Genomic DNA, 6,000 nt, shown 5'->3' on the forward strand with positions numbered 1-6,000 from the left:
GTATCTATAGTTGCAATGGGGTTTTTCCCCAAAGCGCATTTGGTCGAAAAGTTTGGCCCGCCTTTAAGACATTTAATACTCTACAAAGTCTTCCTTGTTCCAACAAATTAAGTTTTTTGAAAAAAGAATTATTTACTACCATAATTTTAACCAGAAATTTGATGCCTAACCGTGCCTTTTATAATACTTGAACTGTCATGGTAAAAGACCGATGTTAAAAGGAAAGAAACCAATCTTGTTACACTTTGTAAAACTAATTTTAAAATATTGATATATGAATATTGATTTACATATAATTATATTATATAAACCAAATGTAATTATATTATATAATTACTTATATTATATAAAACGGCTTATTTTATTATTAAATGTGCAAATTAATACAAATACTAATGGAAATATCAAAGTATATTATTGTGTGATATTGTGACAAGGTATGATAAGAAAATGTAACATATTAAGTAATATGTTTTAAGTTCACTTTTTTTTCTATAGAGATAATTGTAATTATTTGCAATTATTAATATCTCTACGCAAGACAAGATATGAAAAAGATAATAAACTAGTACACGTAATACATTTAAAGTTGTTTCATTAGCAACATACGAGGCCAGGAAATATCGGCTAACCGCATAGAAACACGTACGTCATTAACATTTCTCAGTCGATATTTATATCTTTAGATAAATATGACTAAGAAAATACGAAGTCGAACACGTGTGTTATCTTATTTGAAGTTTGAAACAATATTCTGTCGTACTTTATAATTTCAGAATAATTATAATTTTTTAATTTATTTCGTATAAAAATTTAAGTACATTTAATTAACTTTAGATCATAGTAATAAAAAACACGTAATAAAAAAATTTTTATTATCACCATTTAGTAATTACATAGAATCTGCATATATAGCAGTAAAACGTGCTTAATAAAACAGTATTTTATATTATAAAATATAAAGAAATTTTAAGATTATTCCAAGATATTTGATAGAAATAAAGTCATGTATGTAATATCAAGGGATATTAAGAAGCAAGCTGAGCTAGTACAAACAAGCTGTGTTATTATCAAAATGACTTGCGGTCAGCATTTTCCTTCCACGGCAATAAAAGAGAAGGCTGAAAGAATAGGCGAATGACTTGCCTATAAATGTGTTCGCACCTAACAATTAGCTGGTATACGTCAGGGAGCACGTAATAAAGCAATGATCGTGTTTTACGAGGCAGTATATAACTCCACGAACAAACCACCCAACCGCAAATTTACCCCTTCCTTCTCTTGTCTCTCACCTAGCCTAACATCGAACTGGTCCCGTCCGTTCAGTCTTATCACGAAAGAAACGTTTTGTCCATATGTCGTAAAAATAATGTCTTGCAAATTACTGGAAATGAATTTTTTCCGGTAGCTACGCTTAAATATTCGAAATCTATATCCCTAAATATTCGAAATTTGCAATGTTAATAATCCTCCTTTAAATATTAAAACAGAATTGGAGAGCATTTTCTAGTTATCTTATTACGATTACGATGTTATTTATTTGCACTGTCCTCTTCATTCATTCTTAATTGTATCTTTATTATTATTATAAAATATATTTTTTGTTTAATCGTATATATATTTATTAAATATATTTTGTTTAATCGTATTTTATATACATATATCATTGTAGAAAGATTCAACATTTTATTAATTCTTATTCCTCTCAGATATACTACTATTCCTTTCATCTAGTTTTCATTTTTTTATGGAGGATTATAAGTTTATTGCTCAGCAAATATTCTTAAAGTGATTCAATTTTTAACGTGTTTGTTGAAAATGATTTATGTATGCGCGTAAATATAGATAACGATACACACAAGTGGGAACAAATATTTTCAACGTTATTCTATTTACTCTCTAATTCACACCTCACGTCCTAACACAATATTTTTCTACGTTCTTCTAATATTTTACAATCTCCCAAGGCAAAAGCAACTCGGTCTGGTTACTGGAATAAAGTTTATTAGCTTTTTAAAAGATTTTCGAAATTAGAATTAAATAATCGGGATAAAGTTACATGATATGTCAATAACAAAATATTGTAGTAATATATCTTTCGATTGTTCTGATATCTCTACATTTCTAATAACAATTAAGATACCGAAAACTATTGGAATCCTCTCTCTATTTCTCTTATATTCGACTATCACTCAACTATCTGGCTGATAAATTCCATTACCTAAAATTGGTTTATTCGCATGCGCTTTCGGAGCTAAAGAGAAAAGGCACCAAAAAAGTACGCGATATCGATTTTGAGGAAGAAAATCGCGGACGATGAAATAGTCTCAGACAGAAATAAACGAATGCACGGGTAAAAGATTCAGTTCTCCCGATCTCAAAATGAAGCAAATGATTCCCCTTTCCCCCACCGCAGACCCAACCCATCCTACGGCCATTCCATCGTTCCATTCTCATATCTCCCCCTTCCATCCAAGTGCACCAATCGAGTTCGATGCCACCGTCGATGTCATCCGTGAAATACATTTTAGCTACGAAGTCGTCTTTCCTGTCGTCATCATGGACGGGTGGTGGTAGACTCCTGGCGATTCGTTTCGTACGGATGGCAGCAGATGGAGTTGAGACGAAAGAGGGCATCATTTCACGGATCTCGTGCCTCGCGCATTTTCCCTTCCTCGTCCCGCTACTCTTTCGTCTCTCTTCATCGTTGCGGCTCTTTACGAGAATGAAAAGGTAACATCTTACCAGAGAGACCGCGCTTCTCCCTCCTCTTTTCCTCTCTCGCGACCGGTATGATCCCTTCCCTCCACGGGCTTTTTCTGGTTTGTTCTACCTCGATGTCGTCCCCAGCCCTTTCGCCCTCGGCTTCAATGCACTCTCGTGATTCGTTGTGACGAGGGGATACGGGTGCAAACATGATTTAGAGTAATGTCGTGGATGAAAGAATAAAATCCGCGAGGTTGATGCCAAACAAATAACTTATGGTATCCGGACGTGTATGCGGCTTGTGAGACTATCCTATTGCTATACCACAGTACAGCAGATATACCTGGCGGCTGTATATCGGATATACTCTGTGCCTCAACGTTTCATTCGCAGTTTTTTCCTTTGAGACGTTAAAGATAGTAGTATATTATGTGTGGTTACAGAGATGATCTAGATGTAATAACAGGGCTCGTATCGCGCTAGACCCCATAAAGGAACAAGATTCTTATCTATATTTTAACTCAATCATATTGATATTTTTTAAGTGAAAGGATATATTAGTTTCGAATTACTATGAGTTATGAAAAGATGTTAAATTTGCACGTAGATAAATTGTCTGTTGTAAATAATTAAAAACTTGAAATATTTTCTTCTTCGTTCAATATGTATAAAAGATATAGTAAATAAAAATTTTATTATTTTAAAGCAAAAGAAATTAAAAACAATTTTTTTTTATTATGTATATTTAAGCACGAGAGAATATTTTTTTCAAATTTCAAATATGTGTTTGATTTTTTGTTAGTCATGTTCATGTAATATATAAAATTAAAATATTGTATAATAATATGTTGGCTACAACGTGAAGAATAAATGCATTTTTAGTGCGACATGCGATGATTGAAATTATTGATCCAAAATGTCAAACAACTATTACAAATGAATAATGACGTACGTTTCAACGGTGATAGTAATCTACCTTTATGAGGGAAGATGGTAAATGGTTTAATGTTTCGTACCAACAGGTGGTCGCTTTTAGAATGCAAACTTATAGCTGTATGACCACCTAAAATAATGTATTGTAGTATAATTTTCTATTGATGTATATATATTATATAACTAACAAATAGACACACATATATAAAGAATATTATGGTCGACTGGCATTAAAGTTTATTTATTAAACATTCTATGCGGAACAAAATCGTGTGTTATATCTTTTATTTGTAAGAACATTAATTATTTTTGATAAATTAATATCTAAGATTTTTTAAATTTTCATTTCCTATCATATTATTTATAGCATTTTATAGTTTTATATTATTTATAGCAAAAACAATATGAACTGTATTATGCAGCTATTATGCTCGAAGACTTTTTCAAACATTGAAATAAATATAAATTATAAAATATAAGTCCAACTTTCTCCTCATTATTATTATTCGCTCAAGAATGACATTTTATTCATTTTATTTAATTATTTTATTAATTATGTAGGGAAGTAACAAATTTTTATAGAAATAAAATTATCAACATCTGGATTTGACATGAACAGAGTAATATGGTAAAATTCTTCATCACATATATATATATATTCTTCATAAATTGATATTCAGACAAAATTGGTCTCGTTTCTTATGACTTACCAGAGTCTCAATCTTCATACAAAGCACCAGATCTCGACATTATGTCAATCAAGCAAGGAATATGAGATTGATTATATTTCGCTGACAGAAATTTATCAAAAAAAAAAGCTTTCTTCATAGTGGAATAATGAAACAACTAATGATACGAACGCACATCATTATTTGAGCTATTTTGTCCGCGGAAAAAAGGGCGGGGATTTTACGAATACTCGATATAACATGCATTTCGTGCGCGCGCGGCTCGACGAGATCATCGAGATGCAACGATTATTGCAGCGGCATCTGTATGGCGGTTATTGAAATAGGTCGTAGAGCGTATGGGGCGGTTAGTCCCAGGGTCCATTCCGCTAACGGTAACGACCGACTCGTTGGTTCGAGTCTCGGCTAAGCTTGAAAATAAATTGAGCCGTCATGGCGGCAGCTGCCGCAGCAGCCTTTCCCTCAATTCGAACCCGTTTCTCCCTCCGTTTGTCCCCCGCGACAACGCCCGACAACTGCATGGGGTATCGAGGCGCGTACGCCTGCGCGGATTGACAGAATGTTACACCGATGGATTGAAGGGAGAGAGAGAAAATTGCGCCCTGAATGGAATTGAAAATTTCCTTGTCGCCCGCGATCGCAATTTTCGCGATAAAATCGAAAGGGAGATATTCACTACGTAAGACGGCTTGCGTCGCTTTTCAGATAAATTAAGATGGATAACGTAAAAAGATACTTCTTTCAAATGTAATTTTTTATTATTGCATAACCATGCGGATATAATAAATGAATTTACTCACCGGTCGCTGATATTCTGCCAACTTCTGTCGACGACGAATTTCATCCAAGTTCCACAAAGCACTCACTCGCGAAAGTTTAATTTTGATCGCGCATATCGATCGTTCAACAGTAAACGCCTGATATTTGATACGATTCTCAACATTCCCGATTCTCGATGATTTATATTCATACGTTTTTTGTCCGATCTTCTCGATATTCATTCACTCGCGAAATATTTAGTCTCGATAATATTACGTGAAATATTGAAGCAATATGCGTATAGCGACTAGAATTAGAAATAAATAATTATTATTGTGTACTTTAATTAGTATGCTTAAGAAGGCTTAGATCGCGTGGAGGTTAACCTCTAATTAGAGTTCACAAAGTGTCCCGCGTTATTCACACTTCCGATACACATAATACGATCGTCTGATACTTTCCTCGATACTCCCGATATCTCCCTCGGCACTCCCGATAACTTTTTCGACACTTCCGATACTTTTTTTCGGCATCTCGACATTATATGCTTACGTACAGGTACTATTTATTCTCGTAATACGTTTAACCGCAATGCTCGCGCGAGTTCACTTGACGAAACTGTCGCATGATGGCATCACTAACGCGATATATGGCACGAATAAAAAAAGTTCGTCCCATTGGTTCGTCCTAATCCTCGCGACAGTCGAGATGATATTGAATGAGAAAATAATTTTGCAAAATACGTAGACCTTGTAAAAGCGAGAAGGAGTGGGGAGAAGGCTTCGAACGCCTGTTCGCTTTGTTTATAATACGTGGTATGCGAAGTACTGTTATTGTTTACATTCCAGATACGCCGATATAAAATATTACATCAAACTAATTCTTACCAAAATCTAGAATAAAATAAGCGTTC

At 33.8% G+C, this 6,000-nt stretch overlaps 1 long non-coding RNA gene across 1 annotated transcript in view; it reads right to left on the minus strand.

Moving 5' to 3' along the window:
* Positions 1 to 5,762, minus strand: part of LOC115235615 — a 69,560-nt gene extending 63,798 nt beyond the window's left edge. Inside the window, exon 1 of the long non-coding RNA XR_003884063.1 lies at positions 5,129 to 5,762. This is a non-coding gene — a long non-coding RNA (uncharacterized LOC115235615). The remainder of the gene's footprint in view (positions 1 to 5,128) is intronic.
* Positions 5,763 to 6,000: the final 238 nt, after the last annotated feature.

This window comes from Formica exsecta, unplaced genomic scaffold (assembly GCF_003651465.1).
Source record: "Formica exsecta isolate Colony F162 unplaced genomic scaffold, ASM365146v1 scaffold228, whole genome shotgun sequence".
NCBI lineage: Eukaryota > Metazoa > Arthropoda > Insecta > Hymenoptera > Formicidae > Formica > Formica exsecta.